Source organism: Schistocerca nitens, chromosome 5 (assembly GCF_023898315.1).
Source record: "Schistocerca nitens isolate TAMUIC-IGC-003100 chromosome 5, iqSchNite1.1, whole genome shotgun sequence".
In the NCBI taxonomy this organism is placed as follows: domain Eukaryota; kingdom Metazoa; phylum Arthropoda; class Insecta; order Orthoptera; family Acrididae; genus Schistocerca; species Schistocerca nitens.
The window spans coordinates 304,240,320-304,262,243 of record NC_064618.1 but is presented as its reverse complement, the minus strand read 5'-3'; positions in this window follow the sequence as shown (position 1 = coordinate 304,262,243).

Below are 21,924 nucleotides of genomic sequence, written 5' to 3'. Positions count from 1 at the left end.
TATGTAAACAAGCTGCCATCGGTAACACCTATATAAGACAACAACTGTCTGGCGCCGTTATTACATCGCTTACTGCTACTACAATGGCAGGTTATCAAGATTTAACTGAGTTTGAACATGGTGTTACAGTCTGCGAACGAACGATGGGACACAGCATTTCCGAGGAAGAGATGAAGTGGGGATTTTCCCGTTCGACCATTTCACGAGTGTACCATGAAATCAGGAATCCGGTATAACATCCAATCTCCGACATCGCTGGGGATGGAAAAAGATCCTGCAAGTACGGGTCCAACGACGATTGCAAGCAATCGTTCAACGTAACAGAAGTACAACCCTGTCGCACATTGCTGCAGATTTCAACGCTGGGCCTTCAGCAAGTGTCAGTGTGCGAATCATTCAACGAGACATCATCGATGTGGGCTTTCGGAGCCGAAGGCCCACTCGTGTACCCTTGATGACTGCGCGCCACAAAGCTTTACGCCTCCGCCGGGGCCCGTCTACACCGATATTGGACTGGAAACGTGTTGCCTTGTCGGACGAGTATCGTTTCAAAACGTATCGAGTGGATGGACGCGTACGGATATGGAGACAACCTCATGAATCCTTTATCCCTGCATGTCAGCATGGGACTGTTCAAGCTGGTGGTAGCATTATCTCAAATTTCCAATACCCTCTTCACAGTAAGCAATTCTCGACGCTTTTCTACAGCTCGTCGTCTGTGCCAAAACTCTGTCCTCACAGCCAGTGATTCATGAGAGCAAAGACACGTAACTGAGAGGGAGCCAAGTCCATGCTATATGGTGGGCATATGTTGTGTCCGTTCTTTCCGACATGTCAAAAGAACAGGCACTATTTATGATCCTGCAGCCACACTGAATCAAGACACAAAGGAATGACATTTTATTAAATCAACGGGGAAATTTGGATATTTGTGCCGGACCGCGCGCGGTGGTCATCACATATGCCTATAGTTCAACTCTTTTATCTTGGCGGCTCGCGCATGCCCGCCCAGACGCGGGAGATTGCTGCGTTGCCAGTTGCACACGACGCACGCGCCAAGAGAAGCAGCACCATAGTTCTAGCATAGTTCGCAAGCTTACGTTTAGGGGGGAGCGCGCAGTTCATGAAGTAATGCCACCAAGGCCGCATTAAGCCTTTCGCTGCTACAGAGACGTGCTCCCCGCATTCCGCGCTGTGCGCGATTTTGTCACTGCACTGCTCGCCTGTGCAGACACACTTTTGATGCAGTCGCGAAAGATGGAATATTTCTCAGTATTACATACGACACCTATGTGGTACTTAAATTAAATGATATATTGTTACACAGTAAATTTTATATGAAATTTAGGTACCTTGTCGACATTTCATTCTCAACATTGTGGCAACTAAAATCGACCATACGGAAAGTATACTCTATGGACATTTACCTCTGCAAACTCTTCAAAATTTCGTGCAATGGTTTACTATATTTAATGCTGCACCATACCTGGGTTGAACATCGAAACAAAATTAAGTCATTTATGGGGGGAAGGTATCAGTCAAGAAGATGTGTAAAATCTAGTTTTAGGGCCAAATAGTTTTTGTGAAATCGAATGGTAAGTGTGTCAAAGCAGTGAGAACACCATGTGTCTGCACAGGCGAGCACTGCAGTGATGACAAAATCGCGCACTGCGCGGAATGCGGGGAGCACGTGTCTGCAGCAACGAAAGGGTTAATAAAGAGACAAAGCACTAGAAATTTCAAAAAATTGCATTCAAACGAATAAAATTCGTGAAGTAAGACACTTCGATATTGTTTTTAAATAAAGAAAATAATAAACACCACACAAGGTTTGAATTCCACACCTTTCGCTTACTATCCCAACGCCTTAACCGTTACGCTACCGCAACTCGTCCTACAATGTAACACCACGAGGTATTTAACACCTGACGCAAAATACTGACCAACACTGTTGGTATAATTATGAATTACTCACACTTCGTCGAAGTACAATAGGAAATAAACAATTACCGCTGTTCTTTATTGTGAAAAAGCGGTTCGTGAGATTGATACAAACACCTTTCCTTGCTATCGCCTGAATTAGAAGACTTATTGCTTGTTTGGTTTAATTAATTAATAGAATATGAAGCAATTGGTATAAAGAACGCTTTTCCCAAACTTTCTATAAAAGAAAATCTGCTATCAAGACATTGCTTTTGTTCTATTACTTTATTTATGACTGAACGTTTCTAAAACTGAAGACACTCGTCCGTGCTCTGCTCTGCAGTCGAGATCTGGCAACGTCGTTCTCTGTTCATTGGCTGACTGTGTTTTGTGACGTCAGATGCGCAGAACAAACCTAAACTCGGCCGCCAACATATATGACGCGCACTTTAGTAAACAGTAGAGCCGTGTTCGAATGCCGGTCCGGCACCAGTTTTCAAATGTTCCCAATGATTTAAATCGGTAGCCACTGACAGCTAATGTCTTTATTTGCTTTATGTCTATCCGGCGGGTGATCAAACGGTTCCCATAGGAAACCCTGGAGGAGCGTCCTTTTGTAGTTACAGTCCGCGGCCAAGCATTGTGATGAAGAAGGACAATGCCTCATGACTAACTATGCCTGATGAGTACATTCCTCTCCTCTTGTTCTGTATCACCCCTCGAATCGCCTGATCTACTCGCTGAGTAAGATCATCGGTTGATACTCGCTTACTTGCTGGACCAACTGCATCATAAACGCCTGTATGTCCTTCTTTCAAGTTCGTGCACCAGTGCCGTACTTCGCTGCCACACGTGGCAGTTACATTAGGTAGGCTGCATGAAATCAAATGGAACCCCTCAGCATGAAGAAATCGGATGACAGTACGCACTTCAATCTTGACTCTGTCGTTGTAGCATCTTTATATACTCACTGTGCGTTGAGAACTGAGAAGTGCGACGCGACAGGCATACTAAACGCACTGTGCAACACATCTGCTCAAAGATTCATTGCATTTTCACAGTAGTTTTAATTGCTCAACCAATTGGGCCTGGAAAAAATAGTCTCAGTATTCAAAACTTTACTAACAAACATCCATTTTAGGATACTTATACAATCTTGGTAGATATACTCTGGTCTGTCACAATATGATTTTGGTGGGTGTTTTTCTGTGGCGTGTCTAATGGCCCATGATTCTCCGTATTCACGAAGTAGACAAGGTTGATTACCCCATTTGTATAAAGAAAATTGAGTACATCTGCCACGATGGGCACTACAGCTCTAGCCTTTTTAGCATTTACCATGTTCCGCGTGGCAGGTCATATCCCAGGGTTATTTGGGTGATACACGGCATAATATTATTTTTTTGACCAGTTCAGCTTGAATCCACGTGTTAATAAGGTTGAACACATCTTCCACAGCCACACTTGCTGTTTTTGTTGGTAATCGTTTATAGTGAAGTCGGTTACAGTTTGCATCATCGATATCTTGATAGAGTCGTAGATTTTTACTATCTACGCTGTCCTTAGGATTTGGCCACTGTTGTCAGCCGAAACACTGATCAGAACGGTACTCTTTCCGTCATGCTACTGACTTAAAAATAGGTTGGTCTTTAGCATCCTACACAAGCACAAGGTGCCATTCTTCAGTCCATTTTACTACTGTGTTCCAATTATCGATGCCGTTTTTGTATTTTCACTGCTCGTGGTTTGCTATTACGAGTGACCTACAGAATGCTGTGAAGAAATTATAAATCTGCTTGCTATGACATACGACATGCATTCGTAAGCCGTCTCTAAAGGAGGTGCTCAAAATGGTGTCCATTTATAATAAGGTATGCTTCTGTTCGACATCTTAAATACACTATCTGAGGAGCTTCAGGTTGGACACGGAAGGTCTGGCACGTATTGACTACGCGTTGTTGGAATTTTTGTACGTCATTAACGGAGCTTGCATAAATCAAACATATCGAGTGTCCCCACAACTAAAAATCTAAGGGATGAAGATTGGAGGAACGAGCTGGCGAACATACTGGACCACCATGACCAATCTACTGCTCGTTAAATGTCTGTGTAGTGTGTTCTTGGACATTTAGGAGAAAATCGGCTGGTGCTCCATCATGCTTGAACCACACCTCCAGCGTTTTTTGTAATGGTACCTCCTCTAGCTAGATAGCCAAGTTGTTTGACGGGAACTGGCAATAGCTTGCACCAGTCTACCTGTTTCGTAGTTCATAAGGTCCTATTAGTCTACTACCACTGGTCTCTGCCCGTACATTAATTGAAAATCGGCGCTGATGACTTACTTAAACTGCGTGTGTCAGCCCACACTTTTTGGTTATAAATCGACAATTTAATCTCACTTGGAGCTAAACATCTTCTATAAATAGTATCTTTGTTGTGAAAGGTGAAACTTCACCACCTCTTTGCAACAGCCACTTGCATAACTGCGTAGTGGCAGGGTTGATCTTGAGGCAGAAGGGCTTGGACACGCCCTATACGATGGGTGTATAGCAACTGTCCGTGCAGGATCGTCCAGTAACCCAAAAGGTGCTGAAATACTACGTACAGTCCCAGGATCTTCTTCCTCTCGTTGCGATACTAGCTGCTCTACAACAGGAGTACGAACGGTGCGATGTCTGCAACTATCCGCCGTTGTTGGATCTACGGAATCAGAGAATGCTAGTCGTTGGAAACGACGGCTGAATAACTGTGAGACTAGTATCCTGAATTCGGGACATTTTTCAGCGTACAGAACACGGGATTAACAGTTGCATTAATTTACCAGACTATAACAGAAGATCATATCTGACATTTCCAGTGTGGAGTGATAGGCTTCTACACTCATGTTCAGAAAAACAGAATACCTTGAACCACTAGAAATAGGACATTTATATTCATATGCTCTGCAGAAATGGTTAATATTTCAGTCACCCCGGTCCGCCTGTGTCCTTTGCCTAGTAGTCACATCGTCCGTCATAGACCCTGATAACTTGTTCCGTGCGTAACGGCATCGATGTATATAAGGACGTTCCAAACTTCAGCTCTGATGGTTGCCAGTGGGTCACAGAGCTGCACCCGTCGTTTCGCCATATACCACACATTTTCGATTGGCAATAACACTGTTGACTTGGCAGGCCAAGGAGAAAGCTGACATACCGTGACACCAAGAAGGCACGTGTTCGTGAAGCAACAGGCATTGTCTTACTAAAAAATGGCTCCTGGGGTGTTGGGCAGAAAGAGTATGGCTACGGGTGGCACGATGTCATTCCACAGGTCACACTGGTCACAGTGCCCTGGACACGCACCAACGGTGATATTTGGTTGTACCCAATAGCACCCCTCACGATAAGGGCTTGAGTTAAAGCTGTACGTCTTGTCTGAATGCAGTTACTGCGATGCCGCTTCCCTCTGAGCGGTGAATCACACTGCGAGCCGGCCTCTGTGGCCGAGCGGTTCTAAGCGCCTCAGTCTGGAACCGCCCTGCTGCTACAGTTGCAGGGGGGCGTTGCCCTTTCCCCGCCAAAATTCAAACTTCCCCCCAAAATCCACCATCTTGAGTGATTTCATTGGCGCCATCTTGGATGACGTCATCGTCGCCATATGGGAGGATAACGGTAGTTTGAGTCAGTACCCTTGTTGTTCCAATACTGCTGTCATCACTATCGACATACCTGATCTCTGACACGCCATCATTACAATCCTTTCAAGGGAACCTCCCCATCGCACCCCCCTCAGATTTAGTTACAAGTTGCCACAGTGGATAGGCCTTGAAAAACTGAACACAGATCAATTGAGAAAACAGGAAGAAGTTGTGTGGAACTGTGAAAAAATAAGCAAAACATACAAACTGAGTACTCCAGGGGCCACATAGGCAACATCATGGACTATGTGAGCTCAGGAGGGCCGTGGTCCCATGGTAGCATAGGCGGCACGGTAGCGCAGCGTGCTCGGTCAGAGGGTTAGCTGCCCCCTGTAATAATAAAAACTGAGTGAATGGATCAATAACGAACTTCAACGGGCGTCAGGTGACGTCCGCCACGAACAATTGAAACGAACAATAACGAACAAAAAACGAGATTACAAAAAAAAAAAATAGTAGCGTGAGCAGCTGCAGAACGAGAGGTCCTTGGTTCAAGTCTTCACTCGAGTGAAAATTTTACTTTCTTTATTTTTGCATAGTTATTATCTGTCCGTTTGTTCATTGACGTCTCTGTTCACTGTAATAAGTTTAGTGTCTGTGTTTTGCGACCGCATCGCAAAACCGTGCGATTAGTAAGACGAAAGGACGTGCCTCTCCAATAGGAACCGAAAACATTTGATCGCAAGGTCATAGGTCAACCGATTCCTCCACAGGAAAACACATCTGATATATTCTACACGACACTGGTGACGGCATGTGCGTCACATGACAGGAATATGTTGTCGACCCACCTAACTTGTACACTTGGCGAATGGGTAAAAAGATTCTTCTACCTTGCCCGATTTAGGTTTTCTTGTGGATGTGATAATCACTCCCAAAAAAGTGATGAAAACATAAGAGTTTGTCACATAAATTGAAAATAAAAAAATTAAACTTTTCACTCGATAGAAGATTTTAACCAAGGATCTTTCGTTCCGCAGCTGCTCACGTTACCACGAGACCACAGCGCTCCGGCGTTTCTAGTGTCCTTGTTGTTGCCTATCTTCCCACGAACTACTCAGTTTGTATATTTTGCTTATTTTTTCACAGTTCCACACAACTTCTTCCTGTTTTCTCAATTGATATGTGTTCAGTTTTTCAAGGCCTGTCCACTGTGCCAACTTATAACTAAATCTGTGGGGGGTGCGATGGGGAGGTTCCCTTGTTAGAATAAAATACAGCTCGACGTTTTCTGGGAAGTTTTTAATTATTCGACTCGTCTACCTCAGTTACGTTTCCATTCTTGATTGTACATCTCTTTTACTTGTTAGCGTCGTTTTCAGCGGCGATTATATCTTTGACAGGACTGTCTGCTAGAATGGCACTAAACTTTCTTTTAGAAGCTTTTGGATTGCTGTTGTGGCCTGGCTTTGGGGAGAGATGAATTTAATCTGGCGTGACGTGTATTTTTTCATGTTTTACGGGAACTGAATAGTAGTGGAGTGGGTAGTTGGCATAGTGTGGGCGAGTAGACATAGCTATGCCAAATGACACTATACCATGCTATGCCATGGTGATATCAAAAACAAAACGGATATCACACAATGTTAAACATCAGAAACAAACGATTATGACATATTCATGTAACCACAGTCAACCACTCTTTAAAAAACCGCAATTAGCAGCGCGTCAGTTCAATCCAGATGTTCGCCAGAACATAAAATTGACGATGAAAAAAATGTACTCACCAGTCAGATAAACGATGAAATAGGGACCCTTCCCTGGTGACACTTCGAAGTAGACCGAAGTTACGCTGGATGGTGCACTTTTACATACACTCACCCCTAGGACGATGACAGTACTCTAGCTCCATGGTGTCAGGAAATAGAAACTGTGCGCTAACTGACTCCAGTCTCGCCTAACTTTAGCATGTAGAAGACAAATCCGCGCTGTTCTTAGATTACATTTGTTTGCATCATCCGATTACTATTAGAAAGCGAAACTGTCAGGTTTGATATTTAATTTATATGTAGTTTCAGTAAGTAAAAATTCTTTTAAGTAGCGACAGGGCAATCGGAAGGAACGTCCCAAACGACAAAGATAGAATCTAGGTTGTGGAAATGAGATTCTGTGTTACAGTTCCAGGTATGGCTAGAAGTATAACGAAAAGAGGGTATATGGACGTTTTTGAAAGAGCAGACAGGGGTTGTTTGTTGAAAAACCGGAAAAAGAAAATCTTGATGCAATAATTTACCAACATCCATATGTATTGTAGAAATTTATTTTATTTTATTAACTTCTATGTGCTACCAGTTTCGGCATTACATTGATGCCATCTTCAGGCCACACTCGTTATAGTCGTAAATCGCTATACACGGAAGGAGCCGTATAACTGGATCCGTGAATCAAATCGTCGTGCAACAGGTTATAGCTCCTTCCGTGTATAGCAATTCTACGACTTTGGCAAGTGGGACCTGACGGTCGCATCAATGTAATGCCGAAATTGTTAGCATATAGAAGTTCATAAAATAAAATAGATTTCTATAATACATACGGCTGTCGGTAAATTATTGCATCAAGAAGTTCATGCCAGCCTTCGTCCCACGATCCATAATGGATTAACGAAGATTAAAAGCAAAAAGAAAAAGGTCTCTACAAAGCAAGATGAGAAAGAAGTGCTGACAGTGCAGATAGTGAAGATGATCACGTCTACTACTTGACTGAAGAGTAAGATACTGTTTCATACATACAAAAATAATTCTGATATTTGGGGAGCAAGGTAGTCAACAATAGCTGTAGCTTGAAAAACATAAAAAGAAAACTGGTGCAGGTGAGAAAATGTTTCTACAAGGAAACTGCTATGCTGTTATCAAATACGGACTGTAATCTAAGGAGGAACTAAAAGTTTAGATATAAATTACAGCAGACACATCCTTTCAGATAACAGGAACCAGAAAGAGAAATCTCGTAGGAAGAACTTTGCTGTGTCGTGACGTAATATCTGTGATCTAACGGTGTCCGTGCCACGGCCTGCATTACAGCTGGTAAAAAGACAGTAACATATCGTACATCAGCAAAGGTCGCGCAGCATTGCTCGGAACGAGATAAAAGAACGCCTCCATTTGTTCGGCCTTTCACGTTGCGAAACTGAAAGCCACTGTGTGGGATGCGTGCAAGCGCCTGCATTCGGCTGCCCTAGATGTCGGCTGCATGGCGCGCTCCTTCTTTGGAGCAATCAAATCCCGCGTGCCCATAAATCGACCCTCTGTCTTTGGGAGCCGACATCAGGATATCGCAGGAGTGAAAGCCGCCGCTTCTGATGCATCGCTCTCTTGTTCTGTTTCAGTCGCCCAGCGTAACAAACACTCCGTCTCTCGCCGTTCGCCCTTTTCCCAATCTATTCCGCCCTTCCACCCGTTTGTGCCGCTACCCACTTCTGACTACGCGCGCTCGTCAGCTGTTCCGTGTTTTCAGTGCTATTCTTCCACTGGCACTGCAAGCCCTTTATGCTATCCTCGAGATAAGTGCAGTGGAAAGTTGTCTCTCTAGTAATCTTGTTGGCGAACGTAATGGCCCATAAAGAGTACTTATTACATCACGTCTTCGCGCTTCGCTGAGAGCACAAGAGAAAATGTGAGGCTGTGGCATGTTCCCAGGAAGTGCTATTCTGGTGCGATTATTGCCAGGTGGTAGCTGCCGAATGGAGAGCAACGCATTTTTGGAAGCAGACGGCAACAGAAAGACATGAACGGTAGCTGGAAAGACATGTGAACAGTATGATGGCATTCACTATTCAAAAACGACAATTTTTATACAAGGAGTACCTTCAATGTGAAAAACAATATAATCAGAACTATAAATTACATGCCTCTCCAGAAAGTGCCATTTTGGTGCGATTATGACGACCTTGTAGCTTTCGAAAAGAGGAACTCTTTGTTTTTGGGAATGCTAACTGGAAAGACGTGTCAGCAGTTTTACGGTTCTCCCAATTGAAAAAGACAGTTTTATTTTTTTTTTAAGATTGCCATCATTGTGTTAGACAATAGTACCAAAACTACTAACTGTGTACTGTAGCAAACACAGGTTTTATTCAAAAATTTCGAGCAATACTCACTGAGCGACGTGACGCAGTGGTTCATTTTCGGGTGGCTCAATATCGGGTGCAAGCCTTTATACTGGCCACCAGTTTGACGACTCTTAACATCGTTGAGAGGTGAAAGATTAAAGGCATACTGAAAATTTCCCGGATCCTCTCGGGTTTCGATCAAGCGAGTTTGTGTGTCCAGGCACGCACTTTACAAATAGACAGCTAGGTATGACCCGTCCGCTGTGGCCGAGCGGTTCTAGGTGCTTCAGGCCGGAACCGCCCTGCTGCTACGGTCGCAGGTTCGAATCCTGCCTCGGGCGTGGATGTGTGTGATGTCCTTACGTTAGTTGGATTTAAGTAGTTCTAACAAGGGAACCTCCCCATCGCACCCCCCTCAGATTTAGTTATAAGTTGGCACGGTGGATATACCTGGAAAAACTGAACACAGATCAATCGAGAAAACAGGAAGAAGTTGTGTGGAATTATGAAAAAATAAGCAAAATATACAAACTGAGTAGTTCATGCCGAGGATAGGCAACATAAAGGTTTTTGTAAATTCGGGAGCGCCGTGGTCCCGTGGTAAGCGTGAGCACCTGCGGAACGAGAGGTCCTTGGTTCAAGTCTTTCCTCAAGTGAAAATTTTAATTTCTTTATTTTCGCAAAGTTATGATCTGTCCGTTCGTTCATTGACGTCTCTGTTCACTGTAATAAGTTTAGTGTCTGTGTTTTGCGACCGCACCGCAAAACCGTGCTATTAGTAGACGAAAGGACGTGCCTCTCCAATGGGAACCGAAAACATTTGATCGCAAGGTCATAGGTCAACCGATTCCTCCACAGGAAAACACGTCTGATATATTCTGTACGAGACTGGTGACGGCATGTGCTCCACATGACAGGAATATGTTGTCGACCCACCTAACTTGTACACTTGGCGAATGGGTAAAAAGATTCTTCTACCTTTCCCGATTTAGGTTTTCTTGTGGATGTGATAATCACTCCCAAAAAAGTGATGAAAACATAAGTGTTTGTCACATAAACTGCAACAAATGAATGCAACAGTTTCACAGTCGCACAGTTTTACCTGTGCTCTGTCAAAACATATGTTTTTAACGTTTTCAAATTTTTCCGTGTGTAGACCGTCAAATCCTGCATATGTCCAAACAAATCTGAACATGTCCTGGAATTTTGGAGAGCGAAGTTGATTATGTGTGAGTGCCTGAACTGCGATATTTGTGTGAAAATAAAAAATTAAACTTTTCACTCGAGGGTAGACTTGAACCAAGGACCTCTCGTTCCGCAAGTGCTCACGCTAACCACGGGACCACGGCGCTTCTGAGCTCACATATTACTTAATGTTGCCTATCCTGCACATGGACTACTCAGTTTGTATATTTTGCTTTTTTTTTCATAATTCCACACAACTTCTTCCTGTTTTCTCGATTGATCTGTGTTCAGTTTTTCAAGGTCTATCCACTGTTCCAACTTATAACTCAATCTGAGGGGGGTGCGATGGGGAGGTTCCCTTGTTAGAGCCATTTGAACCATTTTTGAATCACTAGACTGGCTTTCAGGAGAACGGCAGTTCAAACCCCCTATCTGAACAGCCAGTTTAAGTTTTCCATGATATCTTTAAGTCGCCAGAGGCAAATGCCAGCACAGTTCCTTTGAGAAGGGAGCACTAATTGACTTCCCGCCTTTCCTGCAATACTTCCTGAGATATAATTACATTTTCTGGGAGACATATTGCGTGCCAACTTTATCTTTCATAAGAATAGAAGCTGAAATAATGAATCAAAATTTGTGTCAAGGCTGGGACTTGAACGCAAGTCTTCTGTTTATTAGGCAGACGTGTTATCCAGTACACCACCCTCGCATTGTGCTTAAAATAGCTGCAGTGGTTACTGTAGTCGACTGCCCTACCTGAGGTGTGAATTGAAGTTTGTTTTGGGGAGGGCATTGTATTAGAGTAATCTGTGCAGCTGTGGCTGGTGAAGTGAGTAACGCATCTGCCTAGTAAGCAGAAGACGCACTTTCAAGTTCCAGCCTTGGCACAAATTTCTATTCATTACTTCAACTTCTGTCTTTATCGAAAATTCCCTGAGATACAATAAGTGATCATAAAAATATCGTCTATGTCTTCCCGTACGTTGTTTGTCTGAGCGATGTTACCACAGCGTTTCGATGGAAGCATAAAAATTATTTTGACATGGTAACTGCTATGCTTTAAAAATTTACATTAATAGCCTTCATATAAATTCCAAAATATATGGAGGTTGTACCTCCAGAGTAAGTAATAACTGTCGAAATTGTTATCTAGGTAACTCCATTAAATAGTAATTGGTTATGGTCTACATATTCCATTTAGTATACCATCATTTTACCATCTTATTCCGGTTAGAGACCCCCTGTTGAAGTTTCCTTTGTGTTTGCTAATTCAGTTTTGGTTTTTAAACTCTGCCTTCTGTAAAGCACAATGTATGTCTTCTTCTGTTTGCAAAGAAACATACCTCTACGGAACAAAACACTGGAACACTTAATGAATTATATAAAGACACGTTCTTAGAGAAAACAGACCACACCAATGATGCACAAGAGAACAGAGAACGAGAATATCAGACATACCCCCTGGCACTCTCGGAGAAGTGTTTGAAAATCAGTAGCACTCTAAAGAAATTATTGCGACTACTTAGCATATTAGATTCTGTAAATCTATAAAAAATACAAGTGCAAGCTGAATTTTATATATCCACTTTCACTGTCAGTGTATTTTCAGGTAAGGAATGAAAACAAAATAGAAGAACGCACATGTTATTGCTGTTAGGATTAAAGTAGCAAAACAGCCTTCAACTTTGTTTAATGGTATTGTGGAGAAGTAAACCGAGACCCTCAGAAAATCGCACGTGAGCGTAGAAACATATTTGGGTAAACAGAACAATAATTAATTAAATAAAAACAAATTATCAATATATCACTTTTTTAAATAGAACTAGACAGTGTGAAATAATTTCTCATAGCTCCATACAATTTCCTAACCCCATGCAGAGAGTCCGGAAAATTAGAGCTGTTTTTAATCGCTGTGATAAAGCTTGTAAGATTTATAACGAAAAACTTGGGTTGCATGCCATTGATGCATGAAAAGGTCACCTCCTAACTAATATCTTGTACATACATACCTTTTTCTTCGTTTTTAATCTTACAATGTTTGTCAAAGCTATCAAAAATTCACAAGCACATATTTTCAGGACTATCTGTGTGGAGCTATTGGGAATTATTTATACCTTCTAGTCCAATCTAAAAATGCAGTATATTAATAATTTATTTTTATCCAAGCAATATTTTTCTGCTCTATAGTCTTGAGTGAATGACAGTTGTTAATGGATTTTAAATATTTTGATTTTATATTTCTGTGCCATGTTTAAAATTTCAAATACATAGCTCATCAGCAAGATGACAACTTAAAACATCCTTTACGTCTCTTACACGGAGATTCCGTGGCTTCACATGAATCAAGGTAATACACATCTAACAAGAATTCGTGAAAACGTGAGGTCATTGTGATGTCACACCCTGTACCGCAGACGGAAAGAGCTCTCTGTCGACTCTTGTGATCTTACGGTTCATAACACATGAGGAGAACATAACGTTCAAAACGATAACATTCGCCTCGCTTAGAGAGATCGGCGGGTTACAGTTTTCTATATTGCAGGGTGTATTAACCTTTAAGTTACTTTGTTCATAAACAAGTTCTGCATTATGTGGACTGGCTGTGGATAAGGGGGAGAGTAAAGTATTTGCAAGAATTAATTCCGAAACTCACTGTAAGAGCTGTACTAACTGTTTTTCCTAGTACATCTTAATCAACCTCAAATGTGAGAGGATTTGCTGCTTTACAAGGAAAAAACGCTTTTTGAAACGAGCCAGCACTGAATCCAGTTAATGCACACAATCAACATTGTTTATTATGGTACCTGAACAACGCAAGTTTATTTTTACAAACTCTAGAACTAGTGAGATAGTTGGTCTGTAATTAGAAAGGATGGATAGCCACTCTAGCAGAAGAATTAAAGCTGCAGCTCACTTAACTTATGTTCTATAAACGCTGTTTGAAAACACAATCGCATTTAGGATCTGTCGAAAACGCTTTCATTTTAGTATAACTTGGAATAAAATGACGAGAACATCATATTGGTGCTCACATTCGAGACATTTTTGGTTGACAAAGAACTGTCTTAAAAGAACTGCCTCCTTAATTTTCTTTTATACTTTACTGACTGTTGACACTAAATTACCTTTTAATTCTTTTGAAAATTTGTCAATCTTTTCTATGCATTTTATTATGAGTGTAAGTTTGTTCTATTAGATAACCAACATGTTTTGACTATTTCTCACAACTGCGAATTTTATGCTCAGTTTGTAAATTATTTACAGTGACAACTCACTCCTAAGAGAGAACTCATATAAGTAACATGTCATCGAATATTACAAAAAATACTTCTTTTAAATTAGTAAGGAAATCACAGAATCTTTTATGAAGGGGAAAAATTTAGTGGTGGCAAGACGAGATGCAGCAAACAGCAATCTTCCACTTCGCAATTCAACACTCATAACCGCTACATTATAATGATGCTGTGGAAGTTTAAACTCTAAGCTGTTACTTAGACCTCACAAAAGCTTAAACTGCCGATAGCCGATAAATCATTACGTGTGAGCCTTGCTGCAGCTCGCGTTGGTGCTGTTTGTACGTTCCCTCCCTCTCTTGGAGCCCGGACGGTATTGTTTAGTTGGCATGGTTGTGGTTGTTTGTCTTCTTCTCGGGTTGACTGTCGCCACACGGTTTCGCAAACGTGTCCTCTCCGCTAGTGGCAGCAGCGGTGGTTATCGGTATGTAGTAACTGTTGCCCTATCTTTGGGGCGACTTCGTTATTTTTCCGGGTCGTGTAAGTGTACGAGTTCGGTTGGGGGGCTCACGAGGAGCCAGGTTTGTGCAGTGCGGAAACGCCGAAACTGCTGGCGGCATGGATGAAAGGGCTGTGGTCACGAGGGTGCACGACCTCGTCGTAAGCCGGATCCAGCAAGCTTTAAGATGAGTGCATTTCAATCCGGGTAGAGAAATTACCACCATTGTGATATCTCGAGATTCTCCAGTGACTTGGGTTCGTGTTGCTGCTCGTAGTGTCGCCAAGGCGAAGAGCAGCGAGTTGAGTACTTGGGAAAGGCATGCGTTAGATTGCCACTAGTCTGAGTTACCATCTTGTGAAGTGAAGGCAATTGTTGGCTGCCTATCTCATCGCTCCCGAAAGTGTTTGTCGCCGGACCTCCTCAGAGGTCGAATCTTGGAGCACCGTCCGTTGCCCCTTGGTTCTTGTAAGACGTGTGCTCTAAAGGGACGTCTGGTGGTCAGTTGTTCAGTGTAACGCTCCTTCAGTTCACGCCTTCTGTAGGCATAATCTGCCTCAGTACCTTTTAAGAAACTTATGTACTGGTCCTTGTGTTTTATTATTGTATTATTTATTACAATACCTTATAATGCCAACATTAAAGGTTATATATGTCTAGTAATAGTTCTGGTCGAATTCTGGAATAAATCTAGCAGTTTAGCGTTCAGTGGATGTTAAGGGTTGTGTCACAAAGTATACCATCATCTTATTTCACCCGTTTGGTGATCAGTTGCTTGTTTTTTTTTTTTAATTAACCTTTGCTACTGTATTTGCTGTTTTGCTGCAGGTTTCTAAATTTTTTATATTATTTCTGTTCCTGGTGTGTGAGGCCTTCAGCCATTATTGTGGTCATTCGCCTTAAAATTCCAATTTGGTGTTTGTATTTTAGCAGTAAGCCTTAAAACCTTAGTTACTGCCATTCCTGGCGTCTGATGCCTTCTGATGTTTGTGGCGACTTAACTTTAATATTTCAATGCCTGTAATTTGTAAATTGCAGCGAGTTTGAAACAATTCTTAATTTATTGCCATTCCTGCCGTGTAAGGCCTTCTGCCCAGATCACAGTGGCTTGCTTTTAAAACATTATCTGCTGTACCTGTATTTAATGGTGATTTTTTAAATTGTAACTCACTGAAAACACTATTGTTTACACAGTTGTTTATTCCTTCATTAATAACGTGTGGTATTTTTATTTATTGTTGAGTCGGGAATTACTGGTTTAAAATAAATTGTGTGTAACTGTAAAAGGCAACCAATAGTAACTGATTACGTCGCCGTCCACAATTGTAACCGAATCCTGGCTTCCCTTGACTACTAGGTTTCAATGCGACATTTAATTATAATGATGATTGTAAATCTTCGATGCTGCGTGTGCCGGCAAAATGAAGTCATTTGTGCACGAAGCCCTGTGAGCTGTTATCCCTGCGAGAGAGGCCCTCGTCTAACGCTAACGAAAGTCGATAGCAGTTCCTGTTGTTGACATTGCGGGTTACTCGCAAGTAACACAACAGGGTAGGCCTACTGAACTGGAACGTTAAGTTTAAACCTCATACCTCACGGCCTCAGACTACCTTAAAAAGGGGTCTTACATGGTCGAGTTGTGCAGGACAAATGTTTTTGTCGTTACCTACACTACTTAATAACCTGTGTGGTGAAAGCAGTAATTTCCGCTGACGCTATCTCCGCCGTCGTGTAATTCGAAGAACTGCTCTAGCGTTGCCTTACATAGATTGCTGAAAATTTATTACGGAAGATAAATACAAGCACGGCATGCACGTGTAACTAACCCCCTGAGCAAACTGAAATACTAGCGAATGGACCGCGATTTGTATGAAGCCAATATTAAGTATTCAAACATGGTATAATTTGCGAACAATGGAAGGTTGTTCTAATGTCTTCGCGAAGCTTAAATATATGAATAAGCCGGTATAATGCACAAACAAAAACGATGTGTAAGGTTAATCGTTATTGTTAAGGACAAATAACGAATCAGAACATTTAACTTCGCTTCGGAACATTATGGAACAAAAGAACGTAAAAATAAAACTAAATTTACGAGTACAAACTGTTGAGAAATAGCTTTCCGAGTGACAGAATCTGCTTGTGAATCGAATAAGTTAGCATATGGTTAAGTATGTTCAAATGTTCAAATGTGTGTGAAATCTTATGGGACTTAACTGCAAAGGTCATCAGTCCCTAAGCTTACACACTACTTAACCTAAATTAACCTAAGGACAAACACACACACCCATGCCCGAGGGAGGACTCGAACCTCCGCCGGGACCAGCCGCACAGTCCATGGCTAATGGCTCTGAGCACTATGGGACTCAACAGCTGTGGTCATAAGGCCCCTAGAACTTAGAACTGCTTAAACCTAGCTAACCTAAGGACATCACACACATCCATGCCCGAGGTAGGATTCGAACCTGCGACCGTAGCAGTCGCGCGGTTCCTGACTGAGCGCCTAGAACCGCTAGACCACCGCGGCCGGCGCACAGTCCACTGCAGCGTCCTAGACCGCTCGGCTAATCCCGCGCAGCTAAGAATGAGTCAGCTACCGATTATTACGTGTTCTGAAGAAACGAGGTAAAAGGCACAACGCCATCCACGTCATACGATATTGCAGTGCCTGGGCTGTTTGAGAAGTATGTTGCATGTTCCTTCGCAAATGCATGCATGTCTGAAGGAACACTAACTGTGGTGACAATAGTCGTTATCAAGTACATGAAACGTATTCGTAGTTGCGAATATAGATAACCATCCGCTGTATATTGGAACTACGACAGTGAAAATTTGTGCTCGACCGCGAGTCGAACCCGGATTTCCAACTTATTGCTACCAGTCGCCCTAAGAGCGCATGTCCAAAGGAACGTTGAATCATACTTCTGAACAACATAGGCACTGCAATTTCGTATTTATCCGCCGACACCGGGAAAACTATTTTCATTTATAATGTGTCCCCTGTACAGGAGTATACATAATGAAAGTACGAGTGTGGGCTGTAGACATATGGTTGACAACATATGGAAGTTTGGTTCTGGCCATGAGTCGTGTACGGGTGCCCAGTAGGTGCTGGCCCTAATTACCCGTAAGACACCTCAGGAGGTATCTCTTCATCTACTCCTCTTTCCGAACTCCCCACAAACGAAGACGAAGTCCGTGAAATGGATTTGTGGACACGCATTTCGGTACTTCTTTCCTGAGAGCGAGAAAAATATCCTTGATATTTTGCACATCCTTAACGAACGGCATTGTGAAGGTGTCCGTAATCCCAAATATAGACAATTTTTCTCCAATTTCCTTTGTAGTGTCTTCCTTAACCCACCCCAGTGATGGGGATGTTCCCGCCATGAGGAGTAGATCTCTGCCGCTTCTACTCTTAGAACCGGTTTATTCTCTGGTCATTGGAATATTCTTCTCAGAAAAACTATGCATCATAATCTCGCGACGTCGGTTTCCAGCTATTCTTCAGCTGGTTCAAATGGCTCTGAGCACTATGGGATCTAACATCTGAGGTCATCAGTCCCCTAGAACTTAGAACTACTTGAACCTAACCAACCAAAGAACACCACACACATCACTGCCCGAGGCAGGATTCGAAACTGCGACCGGAGCGGTCGCGCGGTTCCAGAACCCAGAACCGCTCGGCCACACCGGCCGGCTCCTACTAATCTCGGTGATATTAATGGTAATTAAAAAAAATAACGAAAAATATAAAAAGTAGAAAGGAAAATAAATAAATACGTAAATCATTGAGACCCCTACCCACTTTTCCCCCACCCCTCTCTTTCGCGCCAGGAAGGAATCTTAAAAAAATAAAAAAATAAAGCGGTTAAGGCAATCTCTCGCGTAAAACAGCACATCCAGGTTCGAATCCCGGTCTGGCACAAATTTTCCTTGTCGTCATTCCCTTATACAGCTGCTGTTTGTCTTTATTCGCAACTGTGAATATATTTCATGTCTATCCACGTCCAGCCACATGCGAAATGCAGAGATAAAAATAAATGGATTTTACATAACTTCAACACTGTTGCAGTTTTCCCTCACGAGAATGCTCGCTGGTTGCTACAATCTTACCACTCTGTTGAAAGTTTCTGATCGAATGCGCTCGTGTCAAATAAACAAGTAGGTTAATCACTTCTGCTCCAGTCTGCAGCGGAGACTGAGAGACGACAGAAAAGTCTTTTGTGTTTCAAACTTCATGAGGCGACCAGCGGACTTATACACGCCCAGCCACATTGCTTGGTCAGCAGCGTTCAGAGCTCTAGTATTGCCACAAGACGTACCTGCCCTTTCCTGCTTGAAAAGATACACCGCTCCTGAAGGCTGGTGATGACTGTAAGTGGACAAGTGACTCACGCACGGTGCACGGATGCGCGATACATGAAAGGAGCTCACGATAAAGCGACAGTCTTTCAAGGTTTTTGTTAATCTCATTTCTGCTGCTCCTCCTTACTTTCGTTTTCATTTAGTTCACTCTCAATCCATATTCTGTGTTCATTAGATTGTTCATTCCGTTCAAAATAAACTTACAGATCACCAACGATCTCTCATCTACGACTTAATATAAGCAGCACAAAACATGACCCTAGTTTCACAACATCCACCACATGCTTTCTAAATCTGGGAGGGCAGCTGGACGACCTCTCAATTTAGCGAACTCCAGCCAGCTCCACGAAAATGTTTGAACTTTCCACCTCTCTGCCAATTAACCTGAAGAGCAAAACGCAAGGATTTTCAATGGCCAGTTCCCGGTCCCGCTAATAGCACTCCTCTGGAAAATGCAGCTCGCTGCCAGGACTTGTCGCTTTATTTGCTGCAAACTCTTAAAGCGTGCACTGCCGTATAAATTTATGAGCACAATTTATGACTACAATGCATATTATGTGTCCGGTTTTAATTTCTTGAAAACAGTCCCCACTGTACGAAATTATACTCACACCACGATATTGTTCATTCAAGACTACTTCTAATTAAATATGCAGTAATGAATCAACTTTCAAGACGCAAAGGAATAATAAAGCGGCATTTAAAACAAATGGATCAACCAAAATCTTGGAGTGTTGAATAAAACCTGAGAATTTTAGTACATTACTCCATACGTGACACGTAAGACACATATGTAACTGCATACTGTATTTTCTAACTCCGAGCAAAAGGAAAATGACTTACCTTAAATTAAAGTTTCCAAGTATTCGTCGCTGCAGCACACTCACCTTACTTTAGTTACTTGAAAACTGCATATGAACACAGAAAATAATATTGCTGTACCTTGCACCCGAGTGTGGTGCTTCCAAGAACAAAACTTAGATGGCGACACATGCTTGAAGATAGAAGAATTGAAAAGTGAGCTCGTGGAGAAATTAATTCATGAAACAGTTTAATTTAAACTCAGTTATTATTCAGAAAGTATACACAAAAGCTCGGGAACAACACCTACACCGCTACTACAAATGATTCAATCAGTTGCGAATTTCTACACCTTCCAAAGTACAAATATGACTGATGCATAAATAGAATCGTAAATTAGCCAAGTTCCAAGTGGTAGTCAAGTTCGTTCCACACCTTACCTACTAACATCTTTTCAATGATCATAACAGCAGCATTGATTCGTTGTCTGAGCTGTTCCAGTGTTCTTGGCAATGGGAGTACGTTACCACGGTCCTTAATATACATCCCGCTCCCCCTGTCCTCAAAGGAAAAAGTCACACGGCATTTCGTGAAACGACCTGGGAGACCGAGGGAGCAGAGCCACATCATCTTCAGCATCACACGCAATCCAGAGCTGTCAAAGTTCGTCGTTTAGGTAGTGACGAACATCGATGGTCCAATGAGGGGTTGCCCTGTCGTGTTGGAAGAAGATACCTTCCAAATCAGCAGTCATTTCTGGAAACAATTACAACCACAACATATCAAGATAAGAGGTGCCCATCGCACTACTCTCAGAGAAAGAAAAAAGGCCAATACAGATTCATCTCTGACACTGCACAGAAAATTTTTACCTTAGGCGAATTTCGCTCAAGCACCACAATTTCATGAGGATTTTCAGTGCTGCGGCCATAATCTTAGGATTTTAATCGTTGTACAGGTTGCAGACGGTACGGTTAGAAAGGTAGCCGCCGTTGTAAAATCTCCCCCACAGTTTGCTGTGGGCTTGGATAGACCACTGATTTTCTTTTTCATTTACAGAAGACAGAAAAGTAACCCCACATTCATAATAATCGTCGTAATATTCACGGGTGAAAAAGGAATGATCGGATGACAAAATGAAAAATAAGTATTGATCCCCACGTATTTCAAGAAAGACGCGAAGCGGATAAAGAGTTAACATTCCTCACATAAAACACAATTGCAAAGCACGTCTCATAAATAAACCTGAAAAACCGCATAACAATTAATTGTGCCATTGCAGTGCCAAAAAGCAACTGTCTCACCAATAACGCTGGAAGACGTAGATCCCATTTGCCTATCCCAATATCACAAGACAAATTCCTGTACCTTAGAAGTCGGTAGGAGGCAGAAGGCAGTCACAGTTCCAGGCGGGAAGGTATTACTATTAGTATTATTTGGCTTTCAGTCTTCGCCCTTGCACCCATATAATTAGTGTAAAGACGAGACGAAAGAGTGTTTGAGGCGACTGTCATGTCAGTATTGACATTACGAATGTAAGGACAAGACAGTACCCAATCCCCACTTGGAGAAAATCTCCGACCTGGCCGGGAATAGAATCAGAACCCCTTCGGGTAGCAGTCTGCCACGGTAACCCAGCAACTACCAAGGCGGACAGGCAGAAATGCGGAGGTGTTCAACATTAGTACTTGCGCAATATATAATTATGCGATCAAAATGTTTCCGTTTAAGGACGTTGCTGCTGCACACACGTAACGTAGCGCGACTCCGATGCGGTTACGTAAGAACCGACATGTAGGCAAGGGATTAGCGCAACATTCGTGTCTTTCTGATGGGCGAGCGGTAAATGCAGAAATGTGAACCATCGCCACATTATTACCAAATGCGACAAACGTGCTTTTTATTCTTGTCTTCGCTGCTGAAGGACAAGCTCTGGTAGACATCCATTGGAGAATGAAAAATGTGTGTGGGACAGCATGTCTGCCGAAAATGTGAAATGATGCGCCATGTTCCATGCTAGTGGCGATTTGACGCACGACATCGGTCGATTTGGCAGGCCGGCATACGTCAAGCCAACTCAAGTGGGAGAGATTTGAGCATCTAGCCTATGGTCCTGATCTCTCTCCATGCTATTATCACCCTTTCGGTCACTTAAAAGGCCCTTCCTGCCGGACAAGGATGTACAGCTGGC